Below are 23,364 nucleotides of genomic sequence, written 5' to 3'. Positions count from 1 at the left end.
TAACACCTGCATCAATATGTTAGTTCGTCTGGAGTTATGAAGAAGTGTTCAATCACGATTGAAGTGGGTTGAAAAATGTAGGAGGAGAAGTCGCCAGAAGAAAGGGTGGAAATAGGGCTTTGGAAAACCAGGAATTCTGGAAAGTCCTGGAATTTTAGTGGAACTTGGAAAACATTTTTAAATTTTCTGTACGGTGGAATGTTTTTTTTTTTTTTTTTTTTTTTTTTTTTTTATTAAATCAACACAAAAACACACAAAATACACTTTCCATCAGTGCATCAACCCCCCAAAGAAAACCCCTCCCTCCCCCATTCACACCCAGCCACACCCACTCACACAAAAAAGGGTTGTTTCTTTCTGCTACCAAAATGCTGGTTCCCACAACATATATATCACAGTCTGCAAGGGACATAGTCCCTGAAACACACATGATTGTGTGTGTCGCCGGTCCACTAACACTATCATTAATTACTATTTTTTATGTAATTGTTTAATATGATTTTACTTTCTTTTTTATCCCAAAAAAAATGTCATTGTTTTCCTTTTTTTTAATCTCATTTTATTTTATTAAAAATAAAAAATAAAAAAAAAATAACCTTATCTTCATCAGACCAGGTTGTTAATGGAATTAGACTTGTCTAAAAGGTTTTTAAAACCAGGTCCAGTCCAGACAATGTCAAAGTGGGCCTCAGCAACACACACCCTCATCCATGTGCAACAACAAAAATTAGGGAAACAACAGATTGCATATAAATTATAAACAAAATTACATTTTCATAAAAAGCATTTGTGTATAGTCCATATTATGTCCAAGTCAGATTCAACACACACCTTCATTTTGTACACTCAAAAAAAAGGGAACACAACAACAGATAGCATATATGTTGCTGTTGTTGCATATCTATAAACATTATTACATTTTCATAATAAGCCTTTAAGGATTTCCCATCTTTTTTCATGTTTTTTGGCATCATTATCGTTGTCAATCATGTATCTTTCTAAAGTTAAAAAATACTGAATAAATGTTTTAAAGAAAGTAATACTAAGTGAATATCTATTTTTGGCCTTAAATATAAACCTTTTACCAAGTACTATAATTAAATTAACTAAGTCATGCTTGTCAATAAACTCTCCTAAAATAACAGAAACTATATCAAGCTTCATAAACAAACCAATCCTTGAACACGTTTTTTCAACTTCCACCCAAAAGGAAGACACAATATGACAATACCAAAACAAATGCAGGGTGGATTCAGATTCCTGACAGCAAAAGCGGCAATCATCTGACTCAGTCATATTCCATAGTTTTAACATTTTCCCCGTTGGTAAGAAGTTATAAATAATTTTAATTTGAAAATAACGGTTTTGCACATCGATAGTAGTTTTGTAGATTAGTTTGAATATGGCATCCCACGGCAACGGGCAGTCAAAAAAGTCTTCCCATTTTCCATATGTGTTATATGGGACAGCCTTCAAAGATTTCTTTATTAAATAAAAATTATATATTTTTTTATTAATTTTAGTTCCTTTTTGCCAACTAGAATTTCTTATTAGAGGTTTACAAACTAGTAATTTAGTAGTTCCATAATTAATTATTTGTTTCCATCTTTTCCTAATTACTCCAGTTAGTTGATTAAAAGAAAAGCTTGAACAAGCATCACCATACATAGTTCTAAATTCATCATACTTCATAATTTTACCATTCTCATTGATCATATCATTGACAAAAATTATTCCTCTTTCAAACATATTTTTCCAAAAGAAAGGCTTTCCATCTATTAAAATATTAGAGTTCATCCATATTATCTGCTGCAAAATATCATCTCTTTTTTTTGGCACATGAAATTGAAAACACCACCATGAGTGGATTGTTTCCTTTATGAACCCCTCCATGTTTCCCAGCAGATTCTCCACATAAGAATAATGGGAGGGGATCACTTGTAAAAAAGGATACAATTTTCTTTGATACATTACATGTTTTCTGTCCAACAGGACACTTGTGTACCACTCAGTATTTAAGTACATCTTTGGAACAATTGATGCTTTTAAAGAGAGACACATAGCTTCGAGGTTGAGAAGTTTTAGGCCCCCATATTCATACTCATTGTACAAAACCTTTCTTTTAATCTTTTCTGGTTTGCCGTCCCAGACAAAATCAAAGACCCTCCGTTCATAAACCTTAAAGAAGTTTTGTGATGGAGCTGGTAATGACAAAAACAAAAAAATAAACTGAGGAATAATTAACGAGTTGACAATAGATATTTTACCATATAAGGTTAAGGATTTCCCTTTCCATAGTTGCATAATTTTGTCCAGCTTTCTTAGTCGATTATCATAATTTACTGAGCATAGATCTTCCAGATTCTCTGGTACAACAACACCAAGTATGTTAACAGGTCCATCTGTCCACAAAACAGGCACTTTGCATTCCATTCTGAAGGATGTTCCCTTTAGATTTCCGATCCTTAAAATTTTACATTTATCATAATTAAGCTTAAGCCCAGATTGCTGTGAAAATATATCCAAAAGATCAAGGAGGTTCCGCAAACAATGAGGATTGGGGCTGATAAAGAAGCTTGTATCGTCTGCATACATTGTTATTTTACTTTCAATATTATTATTGCTGAGCCCTTCAATATTTCGATTCAATCTAACTTTAATCGCCAATATTTCCATAGCAATAATAAATAGGTATGGAGACAAAGGGCACCCTTGTTTTAGACCTCTTAATAGAGGTATTGTCCCAGAGATGTATCCATTATTGATAATTTTACAGTTAGTTTTATTATATAGTGTCTTGATCCAATGTAATAGAGAGTTGCCAAAATTGAAAAAAACTAAGCTTTTACAAATAAAATCTAAGCTAATTTTGTCAAAAGCCTTCTCCAGGTCGGCTACAAAAATTAAGCCTCTTTTATTCTCCATATTGTAATTTTCAATAATTTCTAATAACTGTCTAATATTATTTCCTATGTTTCTTCCTTGTAGGAAACCTGATTGATCTTGGTGAATAATATTTGACAAAACAGACTTAAGTCGTGTAGCCAAACATTTTGCCAGTATTTTAGCATCATAACATTGAAGTGTTATTGGTCTCCAATTTTTAAGATAAACTGGGTCTTTATACTGACCATTTATTTCCTGTTTCAACAATAAAGAAATAATACCTTCTGTTTGAGTGTTAGACAAATAACCTATTTTATATGAGTAATTAAAACTAGAAAGCAATGGTTTCTTAATCTCTTCATAAAATACTTGATAAACCTCAATAGGTATTCCATCTAATCCTGGGGTTTTCCCTGGATGAAAAGATTTAACAGCTTCCACAAGTTCTTCCTCTCCAATGAGGCCTTCACATAAAAGGCTTTCCTCAGAATTCAATTTTCTTTCATAATTTTCTGGAAAAAAATTTGTAGTTTTAGGAGGAATTACCGGATTAGAAAAAATATTTTTAAAGTAATTTTCCATTTCTTTCAACAATGTGGTGTGCGTATTCAATACCTTTCCATTTGTTTTAATAAGCTTGGAAATGTTCTTTTTAGAACGATTTTTTGTTTGGATATTTAAGAAGAATTTAGAACACTTCTCACCTTTTTTCATCCAGATTGCTCTGTTGCAGTCATAACTTTTCAATAATTTTTTTTCAACTAAGTCTGCTAACTCTTCTTGTTTGGCTGTAAAGGAATTTAGTTGCTCACTAGTTGGATTATCATTACCATCTATATTTTTTTGTAAGTCCTCAATTTCTTTCTTTAATTCCTGTTCTGCCATTTTAAATTGTTTTTTTTTCCATGAAGAGTACGCAATTGCGTATCCCCTAAAACAACATTTGAAGGCTTCCCAAACTGTTTGAGGGTTTGATGATCCTACATTGTTTTTAAAAAAGTCAGTAATAAATTGCTTTGTTTTTTCAATAAATGTATCATCCTGTAGAAGCATTTGATTAAACTTCCAATATCCGGGTCCACGTGTATTATCTTCAATTGAAATAGTTAATCCTATACAATTATGATCCGAACGCAATTTATCATCGATTGATATTGCAGTTACTTTGTTTAGCAATGAAAATGATATCAAAAAATAGTCAATACGACTTGCCTGGTTTTGTCTTCTCCATGTATACCGTACTAACCTAGGATTTTTGAATCTCCAGATATCAATTAAATCAAATGCATCCATAACATTTTGAATCTTTTGTAAAGATTGAGGATGATAATCCATCGAAAAATTCCCTTTTCGGTCCAAAACTTTATCCAAAGCAACATTAAAGTCCCCCACAGTAATAATTTCTCCTTGTTGTTCTTGCAACATATCATTTATTTCTTCAAAAAAGGAAGGTTCATCAACATTTGGCCCATACAGATTCAAAATGCACATCTTTTGATCCTGAATAATCATATTTAATATTAACCAGCGTCCTTGTGAGTCTTTTTCCATAGAATTAAATTGAAAATTAAATGTATTTTTAATCAAAATCATAACACCTTTTGAGTTTCTGTGACCATGTGAAAAGAAAATCGGACCATCCCATTCTTTTCTCCATTTAGGTTCATCTAAGTTTGTTGAATGTGTTTCTTGAAGACAAAAAATATCTTGTTCTTTTGCCTTCAGCCACATAAATATAAGTTTTCTTTTTCTGTTGTCTGCAAGACCATTGCAGTTATAACTAATTATTCCAACTTCATTATCATTCATATAAACCATATGACCTAAGTAAATACATAATATATTTGATTGATTCTCTTAATAACATAAGTTTCATAGACATGAAAATCTTGTAACTAAAAATTGCATTATCATCTGCTATTTCTAAGGAAAACAATACCCCCACTAATAAACCCACAGACACACCATTCACACCACAGCACACAAGACCAACAAACACATACCCCCCAAAATATATTATTCGCTGACCGTTTCCCAACATCTAACTACATTGTCCAGTCCCAAAATAGACTAAAAAGCTCCAAAAACAAAATGTCAATTCATATTCATATCCTTCAAGTCGTCGCCATGGCGATGTCGCAATGACGTAATCACTACGCGACATTGTTATTGTTCCTCACATGTCTCTGTACAACTCACCGTTGACGTATAGTTTATCCACAACAAGGCGAGCTTGTTGTCCTTTCTGCCTAAAGGACTTCATAATTGGAATTAACTTACGTCGTTTCTCCACCACCTCAATTGGGTATTGGCTGGTCATGAAGAATTTAGTGCCTTTGAGTCTTCTGGAGAGAGCAAGCACTTCGTCTTTACATTTGGAGTTAGTAAACTTCACAAGCATAGGTCTCGGCTTAGCATCCTCCTTGCGTCTGCCAATCCTGTGTGCCCGCTCCATCCGGATCGCTCTGACCTCTTCCTCCGGGATGCCGAGATGCTCCTTCAAAAAGGCTCGGACAAGACTCTCCGCAATGCTGTAAGTTTCTCCTCCATCTTCGCTAATTCCCATGATTAGCAAGTTGTCCTGCATGCTCCTGCAGCGGAGTTCCAACAAGTCTGCCTTTAATTTTTCATTCTCCGTTGTCAGTCTAGTGGTTTCGAGTTTCAGGCTTGTTAACTCAACTTTTAGCGTTGTCTGTTCCTTTTTTATCTCCACCATTTCAACATGATTTTGCTCGACTGATTTTTTCAGCTCTGAAACGTCAGTTTTAAGTTCATCCAAAATGTCCAGTTTCCCAAGTTTTTCAATCATAGCCTGCAACATTTTTCGATCGTCTGGAGTAAATGTTGCATTTTCGTCCAATTCACCAGAAGACAATTGATCACGGGCACGTTTGGATTCCTTTGATCCGCGTGTTGGCATGGTTGCAGGGGAACAATGAGTCACTCGGCGTTCGAGGCACCTTATTTTCTGCCAAATCACCCTCGTTAATAATATATATCTCACCAATTGCAGAGAGGTGGATATAAATAGCGAAGACGACTTCAAAAACGTTGTGTCACTGGCGCGTTTACATTATTTATAACCTTACATACTGGGACTTATGTAGAGACGGTCTCAGCTCACGTTGTTCACGGCAGCCATCTTTTTTTTGGACCCACGGTGGAATGTTTTGAATTGGTTGAAAAATGCGGAAATGGTGGAAGTTTGAAAAAAAATGTCCAATTCATTTTGAATGGGAAAAATATATCCCGGTAAACCTGAAATTCTGGGAAATCTGGGATTTTTTAAAATTTGTCAAGGAAAAGCCTGCGATTCCCGAATAGGCTGAACAGGTTGAAGTTGGAACGGTTTGTAACGGGTAAAAAATATGTGAAAGGTAGAGAGCGACAAAATCTGGAGAAGAAGAAGAATAAGTTGAAGTTGAATAGTAAATAAATGAATGTTGGTGTATAAAACTATATGTGTGAATGTTTTGGTGCATTCACACAATAATTATGTAAAACAATAATGTACAGTTTAGTGTGTAGAGGGGGAGTGGGCTGCAGGCCTGCAGCAGAATGGGGTGTGCTGGGACCGACCTCGAAGTCAGCGACAGGTGCATAGATGGCCCAGGTGGGCCTTAATATCTAGTCCCCTGTCGCTCTGTTTAAGCAGCAGCCGGGAGAAGGGACATTGTTGGAGCTGGCGTGAGAGCGAGAGCGTACCTTTCAGAGAAATGGAGACAATTGCTGGAAAGCAACCTGCGAACATTAGACAAAAATAAAACTGTATTATAACTCAGAAACGGGCTCTCATGGCAATGCTTGGTGGTCTGGAGGACCCACGGGAGGGCAAACTTTCACAAGTGTCTTTTAACTTTTACGTTATGAAAAGCAGTGTCCTTTACAGTAGTATTTTTTTATATCAGTCTCAAAAACAAACTAACAATTTAACTTTTAATAATGTAAATATTTTTCAAACCGGTTGGCTTCACCGGCTTCGGATATATTTTATGAGGTTTATGAGGTGGGGACTTGTCCATTCCTGCCTTTCGCACGAGTGAAGCTGGAATAGGCTGCAGCCTCCCACGTGACATCAAGAGACAAGCGGTAGAAAAATAGATGGATGGATTGAGGAATGAGTTTACTCGTAGTTCTCGTGTTGAATATTTTTAGGGAGCGATTTCCCGCCATGCAGGAAACGCTTCAAAACTAAAGCCACACTCTTGACTTTGCAGAACGCAGACTTTCTTACCTCCGCCAAAGAGGTTATGTTTTGGCCTGGGCTTGTTTGTTTGTTAGCAACATACCTCTACCAGACATGGAAAGATTTGAAGTCCAAAAAACAGTTTATTTTATCCACGACAAGTAAAGTACGAACACACGTCACTTCCTGCTTAGGGTGTTCCACGCCCCACACTTTGTCGTTCCCACGATGCTTAGAGGATTCTGGGAGATGTGGTTTAAATGCTAAGGAAAAAAAAATACCCTCACCCAGTTTTCCTTTGATACCGTCACACGTCACGGTAGTATTGAGAAGACTTTCAAACCGAAATACCGCGTTATTTATAATACTGTTAAAACGCTACTGGATGAAAGTCATAGTCAGTGATGAATCAAGAATCTAAATTGGGCAAGGTGAAGATGTTGGAACCGTTGTTTGATGCAATTCCAAAAAGATTTTTGAAGACGACTGCCTGAAGAAAACATGCAAATTCCCACAGTCTTCAAGCATATGGGGCTTCATGTCAGCTGGCCCTGGGGAGATAACTGTCAGGAAATGTTCAATAATTGCACAATTTTACGTTGAGATTTTGGGCACTTCGTATTCCATCAATGGGAAGGATGTTTAGAGATGATGACATCATTTTTTTCAAGGTGGTAATGCATTTTGTCATAGAGCAACAACTGCAGAAACTCTCCTTGAACAAAGATGCATAAAATCAATGTCATGGCCTGCAAACAGGAATAAAATGGGGAATATCTGGTGGAAATTGAAGACAATGTCCGTATCAAGACTCCAATCTTGACTACTTTTGTTTTTAAAAAAAATTATATTATGTTTATAAACTCAGGAAATACGTCCCTGAACACATGAGGACTTTGAATAGGACCAATGTATGATCTTGTAACGACTTGGTATCGGATTGACACCGTATTCAGTGGCTTAATGGTTAGAGTATCCTCCCTGAGATCGGTAGGTTGTGAGTTGAAACCGGCCGAGTCATACCAAAGACTATAAAAATGGAACCCATCACTTCCCTGCTTGGCACTCAGCATCAAAGGTTGGAATTGGTGGTTAAATCAGCCAAAAATATTCCCGGCCGCGGCCACCGCTGATGCCCACTGCTCCCCTCACCTCCCGGGGCGTGAACAAGGGAATGGGTCAAATGCAGAGGACACATTTCACCACAACTAGTGTGTGTGACAATCATTGGTACTTTAACTTTTTTTAAATTTGTGGTATCATCCAAAACTAATGTAAAGCTTCCAAACAACAGAAGAATAAGTGATTATTACATTTTAACAGAAGTGTAGATAAAACATGTTAAAAGAGAAAGTAAGCAGATATTAAAAGTAAATGAACAAGTAGATTAATATTTAATTTTCTACCACTTGTCCTTAATAATGTTGACAAAATAATAGAATGATAATTTACACAATATGTTACTGCATATGTCAGCAGACTAAATTAGGAATCTGTGTTTGTTTACTTACTACTAAAAGACAAGTTGTCTTGTATGTTCACTATTTGATTTAAGGACAAACTGTCAGGTTCAAACACTGATGACATCTATTAAACAAGACAAAAGGCAAAGAATCCAACAGAGACAGAATTAAATTTGGACTCATATCTAAGGAGAGACACGGCCACTATACTCTCTGTACAGTCCTGCACCACGCTCTGCCCAAAGATCGTACTCCTCCTTCTTTATTTGACTTTCTCCCCCCTCCTTCCCACAGCTGCTTCCTCAGGGAAGTGGGTCGTAAACAGCGTTGCCCTCGGTTACCGAACAGTTTGAAGAGAGTTCGTCAAATAGTTCGAAAAGAGTCCCGTAAAATACTTCAAAGAGAGTCCCATAAAATACTTCAAAAAGAGTTCGTAAAATACTTCAAAAAGAGTTCCTCCGGAAGTTGGGCAGATCCTGCCATCTGTCCGCCTTGTAGTCCCAGTAGAGTTTTACGAGCATTCTTCTTGGTAGATTCCAGCCTTTTGTCTTCTTGTCAGTAACACAATGTAATACAAAGTTTTTTGTGATAATTTAGAAATAATTATTCTTACACAAACTTGCAATAAGAAACATATGTTTAATGGACCCTAAGATTTTTGTTAAAATAAAGTCAATCATGCAATTTTTTTGATCACCTTTATTTAGAAAAGTACCGAAAAGTATCAAAATATTGGTATCGGGACAACACTAGTACAAACTACTTGGACATAAGTAAGTCAATAGCTGCTATTTGTGACGGCGATGGACCTTACGTCTCATTGAAACAAACCACGTGGAGTCGTACCTCGAATTGCAGCATTAGATGAGTACTTTCAGCCGCAAGAAATTAGTCATTCCAGTCATGATGACACTAAATCCTAGTAAAATCAGTGATTTATTTTGAATTGTTTAAAAATGACGTGTCTTCTCTCAGTGCCTTCAGTCCAAGCAGTGATTGGCACCTTGCGTGTAAAAAGGCAGAGTTGTCGGGACTTAGCCCCCGGGGCCCGTTTGCGGTTGGCATAATACGCCTTCTATAAATAATTTGACAGTGTCATGTAATGTGTGAGCAAAGCGAGAGCGGGATACACTTTCAAACGAGCGCAGGGTTTCCACTCGTGTGAGCGTCAGAGTGCACGCACAATGGAGAGCATTGTTCTACGGGTAGGCCTCTGCATGCCCACGCACACACGCACGCACACACGCACACACACACACACACACACAGTCGTACCTGAGCACAGAGACAGGTGTATTTCTTCCAGTCACGCATAGCCCAGACACACTCCCAGCGGCTGCTCACTAACTGACATGAACACACACGTACAGTGTACATTATACTGCTGGCACGCAAACACACACACACACACACACATACACACACGCACACAGTGCACGCCATCTACTTGAAGGCCCTTTACCTGCAGAAAGTCCTGGTTTATTTCCACAATGACGCCCCAGCACGGCCCCGGAAGGGTGTGTGTTTTCTTAATAAATTCCCCAGTCAGCCAGCATGTGTGTGAATCATGGTTGCGTTTATCATGAGTCACTAGTTGATTTAATTGTTACTTCATTTTTTGTCCTCACATCATCCGCAGGTTTTCTTGGAAATCAATCGACTTAATTTTTCCATTGTTCATTTACAAACCCCGTTTCCATACGAGTAGGGAAATTGTGTTAGATGTAAATACAAACGGAATACAATGATTTGCAAATCATTTTCAACCCATATTCAATTGAATATGCTACAATGACAACATATTTGATGTTGAAAAATATAAACATTTATTTTTTTGCAAATAATCATTAACTTTAGAATTTGATGCCAGCAACACGTGACAAAGAAGTTGAAGAATGCTCATCAAACACTTATTTGGAACATCCCACAGGTGTGCAGGCTAATTGGGAACAGGTGGGTGCCATGATTGGGTATAAAAGCAGCATCCACAAAGTGCTAAGTAATTCACAAACAAGGATTTGTAAGCAAATTGTCGAACAGTTTTAGAACAACATCTCTCAACGAGCTATTGCAAGGAATTTAGGGATTTTACCATCTACGGTCCGTAAAATCATCAAAAGGTTCAGAGAATCTGGAGAAATCACTGCACGTAAGCGATGATATTACGGACCTTTGAACCCTCAGGTGGTACTGCATCAAAAACCGACATCAGTGTGTAAAGGATATCACCACATGGGCTCAGGAACACCTCATAAAACCACTGTCAGTAACTACAGTTGTTCGTTACATCTCTACGTGCAAGTTAAAACTCTACTTGGCAAAGCGAAAGCCATTTATCAACAACACCCAGGAACGCCGCCGGCCTGGCTGGACCCGAGCTCATCTAAGATGGACTGATGCAAAGTGGAAAAGTGTTCTGTGGTCTGACGAGTCCACATTTCAAATTATATTTGGAAACTGGGGACGTGGTGTCCTCCGGAACAAAGAGAAAAATAACTGTGGAGAGGCGGAGCCGACGGGCCGACAGCGGGGTAGGACAAAACGCGGTCCTACTCAAGATGGCGGCCAGGAGGCGGAGTGTGCGGCGGAGTGGAGAGGCGGGGCGCGCTTGGAGCGACGCTGCAGCAATCCGAGTCAGGTGCATAAACCACACACCTGCTCTTAATCCTGGCATCTTCTCCTTCAGTTTAAAAGGGGAGAAAGAGGAGCGATCGGGGCAGAAAACTGAGGAGAAGATGCCGGGATTGAGAGCAGGTGTGTGGTTTACGCACCTGACTCGGATTGCTGCAGCGTCGCTCCAAGCGCGCCCCGCCTCTCTGCTCCGCCGCACACTGCGCCTCCTGGCTGCCATGTTTAGTAGGACCGCGTTTTGTCCTAACCCCGATGTCGGCTCCGACTCTCCGCAATAACCATCCGGATTGTTATAAGCGCAAAGTCCAAAAGCCAGCATCTGTGATGGTATGGGGGTGTATTAGTGCACCATTAATGCTGAATGGTCCATACAGGTTTTGGAGCAACATATGTTGTCATCCAAGCAACATTTTCACGGACGCTCCTGCTTATTTCAGCAAAACAATGCCAAGCCACGTGTTACAACAGCGTGGCTTCGTAGTAAAAGAGTGCGGGTACTTTCCTGGCCCGTCTGCAGTCTAGACCTGTCTACTATCGAAAATGTGTGGCGCATCATGAAGCGTAAAATATGACAACAAGACCCCGGACTGTTGAACAACTTAAGTACTTGTACATCAAGCAAGAATGGTAAAAAATTCCACTTTCAAAGCTTCAACAATTTGTTTCCTCAGTTCCCAAACGTTTATTGAGTGTTGTTAAAAGAAAATGTGATGTAACACAGTGGTGAACATGCCCTTTCCCAACTACTTTGGCCCTTTCCCAACTACTTTGGCACAATTATTATTTGCAAAAAAAAAAAAAGTTTATGAGTTGAACATCAAATATCTTGTCTTTGTAGTGCATTCAACTGAATATGGGTTGAAAAGGATTTGCAAATGATTGTATTCCGTTTATATTTACGTCTAACACAATTTCCCAACTCATGTGGAAACGGTGTGTGTACTTTACATACAGCATACATACTGTATATTTACACATGTCAAATCCGCCACGGTAAGGCCGCAACTACTTTATAACCCAGTCTCCATCTCATTGGCGTTGGAGCGCCTGTTAACGGAGGCGGGGAACTCTGCGCCGCATAAGGAAACATTTGTTCCCACTGTGGTTGAATGGAGCGCTTGTGTTGGAGGTAGTCAAAAGAGATACAAGAGGATAGGACATCCAAACAGTCCCAACACCAGAGCCTTGCTCTGAAGCCCCTCTCTGTGCGAGTAATGAATGTCCTCTGGTCTTATGATCACACACGGAGCAAAAGATATGACTGACGCCATTGTCCTCGCCTCCATGTTGGCGGATGTTTGTGGAGGTCAGTTGCTATTAGATTTGTTTCATCATCATGAAGGAAATAGAGGCCACTTTTTGCTATTTTTTTTCTTTTATTGTACCCCAGTACACCCAAATCAATGAAAACGTTCTTAATTATGGAAAGCTTGTACAAAACGCCAAACCGGTGAAGTAGGCACGTTGTCTAAATCGAAAACTAAAACAGAATACAATGATTAGCAAATCCTTTTCAACTTAAATTCAATTGAATAGACTGAAAAGACAAGATGCTTAACGTTCGGACTGGTAAACGTTGTTATTTTTTGCAAACGTTAGCTCATTTGGAATTTGATGCCTGCAACATATTTCAAAAAAGCTTGCACAAGTGGCAAAATAGACTGAGGAAGTTGAGGAATGCTCATCAAACACTTTTTTGGAACATCCCACAGGTGAATAGGCTAATTGGGAACAGGTGGGTGCCGTGATTGGGTATAAATTGCAGCTTCCGTGAAATGCTCAGTCATTCACAAACAAAGACGGGGCGAGGGTCACCACTTTGTGAACAAATGTGTCCAAGAATAACATTACTTAATGAGCTTTGGCAAGGAATTTAGAGATTTCACCATCTACAGTCCGTAATATCATCAAAAGTTTCAGAGAATCTGGAGAAATCACTGCACGTAAGCGGTAAGGCTGAAAACCAACATTGAATGCCCTTGACCTTGGATCCCTAAGCCATTAAGTTGGATTTTCCAATTAGTTTTGTTGAGAATAATTTTTGTTCATTCTGTGGTAGTGTAATGACTAGAACTTGGGCGTGGATTGTTTTCCTGAGGTGCAAAGCGACTGGATCGGACAACGGTCGAAGGTACAAACATTATTTAATCTTAACTCAAAACAAAGAACAAACAAAAGCCGCTCACAAGGAGGTACAAAAACTTGACTATGAAACAAAACTATCGCAAAGGCAAAATTATGAACATAAAACAAAACACTTGCACAATGGCATGAATAACAAAAAACTTAATTGGAAAAAGACAAGGGGCATGGATCATTGGCATGGATGTGGAGAGTGTGATCGAGGGGGATGGATGGTGATGTTGCCAGGCTGACTACCTTGCAACTGTGGCTTAAATAATACTGTGGTGATTAGTGAAAACAGGTGCGTGACATGGGGACAAGGTGAAAACTAATTGGTTGGCATGGTAACAAGGCAAACAAGGAAGTGCAAAAATAGAAAACAATGGAGTCTTAGGCAAAACAGAACATAACTAAAAAAAACATGATCACAAGACATGACAGGTAGCAGGTTACTGTTTGCTTTGTACAACATTTACGCTGTATGCAGCTGCACCAAATCATTAAGTTTTAGTAATTTAGATTCCGAAAATAAAGGATCTGAATGTTGTCTATTTCCAAAAATATGTATTACTCTAACCGCCCTCATTTGTAAAATGATTAGGGTATCTAGTGCGCATTTGTAGTTTTTTCCCCATATTTCTACACTATAACTCAAATATGCTCTGACACTGATCCTTGGTCCGCATAAGTCGGACCTGTTCCCAGTGAGGGTTGGACTCCGCCAAGGTTGTCCTTTGTCACTGATTCTGTTCATAACTTTTATGGACAAAATTTCTAGGCGCAGTCATTGCTTTGAGGGGATCCGGTTTGATTAGGTTTCTGCTTTTTGCAGATGATGTGGTTCTGATGGCCAGGATCTTCAGCTGTCACTGGATCGGTTCACAGCCAAGTGTGAAGCGACTGGGATGAGAATCAGCAACCCCAAGTCCATGGTTCTCGCCCGGAAAAGGGTGGAGTGCCATCTCCAAGTTGGGGTGGAGATCTTGCCCCAAATGGAGGAGTGGAGTCTTGCTCACGAGTGAGGGAAGACTGGATCGTGAGGTTGACATGCGGATCGATGCGGCGTCTTCAGTAATGCGGACGATGTATCGATCCGTTGTGGTGAAGAAGGAGCTGAGCCGGAAGGCAAAGCTCTCAATTTAACGGTCAATCTACGTTCCTATCCTAACCTATGGTCATGAGCTTTGGGTGATGACCGAAAGGACAAGATCACGGGTACAAGCGGCCCAAATGAGTTTCCTCCGCCGGGTGGCGGGGCTCTCCTTTAAAGATAGGGTGAGATAGGGTCATGCCTGTAAAAAAATTCGCGAACCGGTACTTTTCAAACAGAATATACTACCCTTTCTGATTAGTATTGCAATACTTCACTACAATTGAAATGACAGAGTATTATTATTATTATTATTATTATTATTATTATTATTATTATTATTATTATGCAGCTGAGATAGGCTCCTGCACCCCCACGACCCCGAACAGGACAAGAAGTAGAAAATGGATGGATGGATGTATTATTATTATTATACAATTATTAGTGCATCTCATTGGGTTTAAGTCTCCCCCTGTCTTTAAAACGTTGTGACGCCTCCTTTCATAACTGTAATCTTGTACGCAACTTTCTCCTATGCTACCACAGATGGATGTAATGAATTGTTTATTTTTTCTCCTAACATTCTTAATTTAAATCAAGCAACCGTGATATTGAACTTCTACAGCCATATTAATTTTATAATAACATTTATAATGTCATGTTTAGAACGTTAATATTTACAAACTTCCTCCCCGCACTGAGTTCTCCAACATGGATCTCTTTCTGAGGTTTTTATGATGTGCATTTTTACAGTACGGTGGTGGAAGTGCCACCACCACTGACTCCAAAAGACAAAAAAAAAAGACAAGAAAAAAAATAAACACTTATACACACACACAATCATAAACTATTTTCGGACTGAAGAGATCTACCTATTCGGAATCATGACCACAGGACATTTGCTGATTGGGGTAAGCGTTGCACTGGTGTATCGTCAAATTGGAAAATGCTGGCAGCCTATGAAAGAACACTAAAACTGTCACAAAATGATTGAAGGATGGGCAGAGTTGTTGGCACTCAGACTTTTGTGATTTTAAACTAAATCGCAAACTGGACAATATCTCGGAGACAACGTCTTTTCTGCATAGTGAAATATGATGAATTCAGGCGGAAGGTGGCGTACACCCTGGACAAGTCGCCAACTCATCACAGGGCCAACACAGATAGACAGACAACATTCACACTCTAGGGCAAATTTTGTGTTGCCAAGCAACCTATCCCCAGGTGCATGTTTTGGCGGTGAGAGGAAGCCGTAGTACTTAGAGGGAACCTACGCAATCACGGGGAGAACATGCAAACTCCACAAAGAAAGATCCCGAGCCCGGGATTGAACTCAGGACTCACATAGGGCGGCACTAAAGAGCCGCATGCGGCTCGAGAGCTGCTGGTTGCTTTGCTCAAGGTTTTTTCCTGGTCTCAAAGTAAGGCCCCCCCCATCCCCTTGGAATTTAGTCTGGGACTAGCTTTTTTTCTCCTCTATTTTCCTCCATCTCTATACCATGAATCCACCCACTGGGATACATTCTGGTCGTCTATGGCCTTGCATTTAGTTTATGCACAGGCTGACATGAGTGTGGAGTGTTGGGCACATTCACTCATGTGTTTACTGATCACAACAGATGACCGTTGTTTACATTCATCACATAGTTTCAGGTAACTTACTAATTGCGATGTTTATATAGCGTTACTTTAATCAGTGTAACTGTCATGGTAGGTTTATGAAACTAATAACATTAAATTGTATTCAAATGTGTAATCCCCCCCACCCCCACCCCTTAAGATGTTAAAAAAACCTTCACACAGCAGTGGTGGCTTAGGAATGTGAGACAGGAATGCTGTTCAGTTACTATAAAGGGGGTTGCTGATCACTGAAAACAATGTCTTTGTGTTTCCATCCCTGGCTCTTGTCACGCAATGCTCTGCTCGCAAACCCAAGCGGGGCCGGCGCACAAGAAAGGCATCAAGTACCTGCCACTGACAGAATCGCGTGCAGCTCAGGTACTCCAGGAGCGCACTGGAGCGCGGCCAGATGCAGGGCTGCTGGAAAAAAGCGAAGTGGAGTACACACCCTGCGTGTCAGGTCGGAGGTCAGGGAATCACTTCAACATGATATGCATTATAAAATATACCCCGGAGAAAAGGCACACCAGCTATGATATTACATCTGCACTGCAAAAAGTCAGTGTTCAAAAATAAGAATAAAAAATACAAACATTAGGGGTATTGTATTTGAAGTCAGCAAAATTATCTGCCAATAGAACAAGAAAATTTGGTTTGTCAAGACCTTCGAAAAGAAGTAAAATTAGCTAACTTCAATGAACCCAAAAATACCTTAAAAGCCTACTGAAATGATATGTTATTATTTAAACGGGGATAGCAGGTCCATTCTATGTGTCATACTTGATCATTTCGCGATATTGCCATATTTTTGCTGAAAGGATTTAGTAAAGAACATCGACGATAAAGTTCGCAACTTTTGGTCGCTAATAAAAAAGCCTTGCCTGTACCGGAAGTAGCAGACGATGACGTCACCCGTGTGAGGGCTCCTCACATCCTCACATTGTTTATAATGGGAGCCTCCAACAAAAAGAGCTATTCGGACCGAGAAAACGACAATTTCCCCATTAATTTGAGCGAGGATGAAAGATTTGGAAAAAAAATAAATAAATAAAGTTTATGATAGAATCAGATGTGTTTAGACACATTTACTGGGATAATTCTGAAAGATCCCTTATCTGCTTATTGTTTTATTAGTGTTTTAGTGAGATTTTAAAGATTGTAAAGACATACTACAAGGTCGGATGGCTGCGGTGAACACACAGTGTCTCAAAAAGAAACCGTGGAGCCAAGCTCACAGCTGCCTTTTTTGACATGACAGCTGCTGCAGGACGACGAATAATCCGGTGATGTCTCCGGTAAGATACATGTCACAATTTCCCCATCCAAAAACATGCTGGTTGACGTAGAGAAAACATGTTCGCTTGACCGCTGCGCTTCACAACAAACAAAGAAACACCGGCTGTGTCTCGGTGCTAAGGACAGCTGCAATCCACCAACAGCATTGTTCTTTATATATAGTCTCCATTTTTAAATGAACAAATTGCAAAAGATTCAGCAACACAGATGTCCAAAATACTGTGTAATTGCGTAATGAAAACAGATGACTTTTAGCCATAAATGGTGCAGCGCTAATATTTCCTTACAGTCCGTGACATCACGCGTACGTCATCATTCCACGACGTTTTCAACAAGAAACTCGCGGGAAATTTAAAATTGCAATTTAGTAAACTAAACAGGCCGTTTTGGCATGTGTTGCAATGTTAATATTTCATCATTGATATATAAACTATCAGACTGCGTGGTCGGTAGTAGTGGGTTTCAGTAGGCCTTTAAAATAAGTATAGTACGTGTTTTCTATTGTTTCATTGAAAATAAAACAGCAAAGTCCATTCGGCTGTCATCTGTTTTAATTATGAGACACAATTGTGTCAAAAGCCATGATTTTTGTTTTCATGCTTGAAATAAGAAAGTATTACTTTAAAAAAAAAAGTAGTTTTATACTTGTGAGTGTTGATGACACAGCTTTGCATCAGTTGATATTCTAGTTTCAAGCATGTCTTACTCACTTGCATCAGCAGCGCCTCTTGATTTTTCCCAACAACCTTTGAAACGCTTTTCAATCAGTCAATATTTATTTATATAGTCCTGAATCACAAGTGTCTCAAAAAGTGCCGCACAAGCCACAATGACATCCGCGGTACAGAGCCCACATAAGGACAAGGAAAAAACTCACCCCAGTGGAACGTCGGTGACAGTGACTATGAGAAAACTTGGAGAGGACCGAAAGCAATGGATGTCGAGCGGGTCTAACATGATATTGGGAAAGTCCAGTCCATAGTGGATCCAACATAACAGTGAGAGTCCAGTCCATGGTGGATCCAATATAGTAGCGAGAGTCCCGTCCATAGTGGAGCTAGCAGGAGACCATCTCAAGCGGAGACGGATCAGCAGCGCAGAGATGTCCCCAACTGATGCACAGGCGAGCGGTCCCCCCGGGTCCCGACTCTGGACAGCCAGCACTTCATCCATGGCCACTGTGTCCCCCGTTACCACGCTCCCCCTCCACAAGGGAGAGTGGGACAGAATAGAAAAAGAAAAGAAGCGGCAGATCAACTGGTCTAAAAAAGGGGTCTATTTAAAGGCTAGAGTATACAAATGAGTTTTAAGGTGAGACTTAAATGCTTCTACTGAGGTAGCATCTCGAACTGTTACCAGAGTACTGGAGCCCCAATAGAAAACGCTCTATAGCCCGCAGACTTTTTTTGGGCTCTGGGAATCACTAATAAGCCGAAGTTCTTTATTGCGTCGAGGCCCACAAGTGCATACGCGAGTGACGGGAAGAAAATCTCTGGTTTATAATTAATAGAGAACGATAAAAAGTGGTCGTTTGACTGTTTGCTTCACATCTTCGCGACCATTTTGAGCAATTGTGTTGTTTTCGACTGTGACGTAGCCAACCTGGTGTTCTTATTGGTGCTTTTCCCCCCCTTGCCTTGGTGAAGGCGTGGCCTTGGTTGGCCATGTGACCCCGCCCCCTCTGCTCCATTTTTGTGTATGTGTCGATGCCTTCATGTGCTCTCAAAGTGTCTTCTCCAAGTTTTTTGGTATCCCTGTGCTTTGTCGCGGTACCCCATGGGGAACAACCTCAACAATCCAAACGATACCGTGGGGGGAGGGCGTGGTGCAGGGTTTCTGGTTCGATCCCCACCTTTGACCAACCTCGTCACGTCCGTTGTATCTTTGAGCGAGACACTTCACCCTTGCTCCTGATAAGTCGTGGTTCACGCCTTGCATGGCAGCTCCCGCCATCAGTGTGTGAATGTGTGTGTGAATGAGTGAATGTGGATATAGTGTCAAAGCGCTTTGAGTACCTTGAAGGTAGAAAAGCGCTATACAAGTACAACCCATTTACCATTTACTCAATATAGGTCATAAAATCTCAGCAACAAGCTGTAACATCTTACTGAGATCATTTAGGACCAAAACCCTTAAAACAAGTAAAACCCTGCTTGGGTTGGTATAGCTCGGTTGGTAGAGCGGCCGTGCCAGCAACTTGAGGGTTGCAGGTTCGATCCCCACTTCCGCTATCCTAGTCACTGCCGTTGTGTCCTTGGGCAAGACACTTTACCCACCTGCTCCCTGTGCCACCCACACTGGTTTAAATGTAAAAATTAGATATTGGGTTTCACTTTGTAAAGTGCTTTGAGTCACTAGAGAAAAAGCGCTATATAAATATAATTCACTTCACTTCACTGCTTAGTGAGAAGAATTATCTTATCAGAAAGAAAATAAGCAAATATCACCATCTTTTGAGATATTTAATCTTACTTAGATTTCAGTTTTTTCAGTGTAAGTCTGTGTTTTTCAACCTTTTTTTTAACCCAAGGCAACATTTTTTTCATTGAAAAAATCCGGAGGCACACCGCCAGCAGAAATCATTCATAAAAATGAAACTCAGTTGACAGTAAAAAGTCGTTGTCGCAATTGTTTGATACCACTTCAAACCATAACCAAGCATGCATCACTACAGCTCTTGTCTCAAAGTACGCTATATTGCCAAAAGTATTTGGCCACCTGCCTTTACTCACATATGAACTTGAAGTGCCATCTCATGGAATCGTCCAAAATGTTTTGGTATCCTGGAGCATTCAAAGTTCCTTTCACAACCCCAACCCTTGAAAAACAACCCCACACCATAATTCCTCCTCCACCAAATTTCACACTCGGCACAATGCAGTCCAAAAATTAGCGTTCTTCTGGTAACCTCCGAACCCAGACTGGTTTATCAGATTGCCAGATGGAAAAGCGTGACTCATCAGTCCAGATAACTTGTCTCCACTGCTCTAGGGTCCAGTGGCGACGTGCTTTACACCACTGCATCCCGAGCTTTGCATTGGACTTGGTGATGTATGGCTTAGATGCTGCTGCTCGGCCATGGAAACCCATTCCATGAAGCACTCTGCGTACTGTACGTGGGCTAATTGGAAGGTCACATGAAGTTTGGAGCTCTGTTGCAGAAAGTCTTTGCACTATGCGCTTCAGCCTCCGATGACCCCTCTCTGTCAGTTTACGTGGCCTACCACTTGGTGGCTGAGTTACTGTTGTTCCCAAACTCTTCACTTTTCTTATAATAAAGTTGACTTTGAAATATTTAGGAACGAGGAAGTTTCAAGACTGGATTTGTTGCACAGGTGGCGTCCTATGACAGTTCCACACTGGAAATCACTGAGCGCGGCCCATTCTTTCACAAATGTGTGTAGAAACAGTCTCCATGCCTAAGTGCTTGATTTAATACAAGTGATTAGGACACCTGATTCTCATCATTTGGATGGGTAGCCAAATACTTTCGGCAATATAGTGTAGGTGTACTGTCATGACCTGTCACATGACACCATGACTTATTTTGAGTTTATTGCTGTTTTCCTGTGTGTAGTGTTTTAGTTCTTGCGCTCCTATTTTGGTGGCTTTTCCTGTTGTGTTGGTGTTTTCCTGTAGCAGTTTCATGTTTTCCTTTAACACTATTCCCCACTCATGCTTTGTTTTAGCAATCAAGATTTAAGTTGTTGCTCTCCTTCTTTCTAGGGACATTGTTGATTGTAATGTCATGTTCGGATGTACTTTGTGGACACAGTCTTTGCTCCACAGTAAGTCTTTGCTGCCGTCCAGCATTCTGTTTTTGTTTACTTTGTAGCCAGTTAGTTTATAGTTTCGTTCTGCATAGCCTTCTCTAAGCTTCAATGCCTTTTCTTAGGGGCACTCACCTTTTTCTATTTTTGGTTTAATCATTAGATACGATGACAAACCCTCGTAGTCTCACAAGACGTGTTACCGATATCTACAAAGCAATTAGTTACCGGCTGCCACCTACTGATATGGAAGAGTATTACACGGTTACCCTGCCGAGCTCTAAACAGCACAGACACTCAACAACGGCAAATTATTTTCAGACTATAATTGCTGGTTTGCAAAAATTTTTTTTACCCCAAATAGGTGAAATTACATAATCTCCCACGGCATACCAGACTGTATCTCACAGCACACTAGTGTGCCGCGGCACAGAGGTTGAAAAAACACTGATCTTAGTAACTAACACAGGAACAGGTTTGAGGTTGCAAAACGGCCAAAAATGTTGCTATATGCATGCATCTTTAAGATATTTACAGTGCTGGTGTTTACGCTGTCAGGCTTGCCACTGACAGTTTGTTTGTGTTTTTGTTTTTCCTCTGTGTGTGTTTAGAATTTCCTGTCCTTAGTTCCTGTCAGCACTCTTATTTTGGTTCAGCTTCCTGTTTGTCTCCCTGTGTGGTGTTTCCTCTCAGCAGCGGCTGATTGGCACCTGGCCACACCTGGTGTCAATCAGTCCGCTCCAATTTGTACCTGCTTTTGTTTTCCAGTCAGGGCTGGATTATTGTCGTTGCTACATGTCTTGTCGATGTCGCTCTTGTTGCTCCTGTCGTGTCGTGCCGTGTCTTGGCAGCGTAGCGGTAAGCTATATCCGTTAGATTTTTGTAGCTTACTGTTTTTTGATCCTTGCTTCCAGTTTGTTTTGTACTACACGCTACGACTTCGGTTCTCCTGCTCGCTATCCGCTAGCTTCCACGCTAGACCCTTTTTGTTTTTTCTAACTTCCATGTTAAACTCCTTTTATTTTCTAGCTCCCATGCTAGCTCCCTTAGTTTGTTATCTGCCTTGTGCACGCTTTGTGTTAGTACCCATTTATTTGTTCTAGTTCTATTACTTTTATTAAATCATGTTTTCTCACTCCAAGCCTGCCTCCATCTCTGCATCTTGGGGTTTGTCAACAACAAACTCTGACAAACGCACTTTTTGTGTCTTTTTACGATTTGAAATCAGAAAGGACGCGAAATTCCGCAAGTCTGCGCGTCCCCCGGGCAGATATTTTTAGTTTTTGTTATTTTACCCATTATAGCTTTCCACCAGTGTTTTTGTTTTGTTTATATTTGCCGGGTCAAATTATTAATTATTGGCCAACTTCAAAGTAATGCACTTTCCGGTACAGTTTCTTAAATTTTGATTCGCCAAAAGTTTTATCGATCACAAATACTGCATTTCCAGTAAGGAAGTCAACATCATGTCAACTCAAAAACTTTACGTCAACGGTGAGATCTGAAGCTGATCTATATATATTTAAGTCTTGAAAGTTAAAAAATATAATATATGACAACATTTTTATATATTAATAACTGGAAACCTTTCATATCCCCAGGACCTTTAATATTCACCAAAATTATGGGGAACCCTAATGGTTATGAAAATCAAAAATCCCAAAATGCCCCCGTGAATACTTTGATTTTTCAGTGTGCGGCCAACCATTCATCCATTTTCTACCGCTTGTCCCTTTTGGGTTCGCGGGGGGTAGCTGTGGCCTATCTCAGCTGCATTCGGGCGGAAGGCGGTGTACACCCTGGACAAGTCGCTACAGTGTGCGGCCCTTAATGTTAAAAGTTTGGACATACCTGCCATAACCAAATAACTCAAAATTAAGTCTTTGTTTCTTAGAATATGTTCCCCTAGTGTCCAAATAACTCTAAATTAGGTCTTTGTTTCTTAGAATAAGTTCCCCTAGTGTCCAAATAAATATAACTTAAGTCTTTGTTACTTAAAATATGTTCCCCGAGTGTCCAAATAACTGTAAATTAAGTCTTTGTTGCTTAGAATATGTTCCCCTAGTGTCCAAATAAATCTAAATTAAGTCTTTGTTACTTAAAATATGTTCCCCTAGTGTCCAAATAACTGTAAATTAAGTCTTTGTTGCTTAGAATATGTTCCCCTAGTGTCCAAATAAATCTAAATTAAGTCTTTGTTACTTAGAATATGTTCCCCTAGTGTCCAAATAACTGTAAATTAAGTCTTTGTTGCTTAGAATATGTTCCCCATACTAAAGTGTTACCAAATTTATTAAT

Source organism: Nerophis ophidion, linkage group LG23, assembly GCF_033978795.1.
Source record: "Nerophis ophidion isolate RoL-2023_Sa linkage group LG23, RoL_Noph_v1.0, whole genome shotgun sequence".
NCBI classification, from domain to species: Eukaryota; Metazoa; Chordata; class Actinopteri; order Syngnathiformes; family Syngnathidae; genus Nerophis; species Nerophis ophidion.
The sequence above is the reverse complement of the archived record's forward strand: the minus strand, read 5'-3'. Positions refer to the sequence as shown.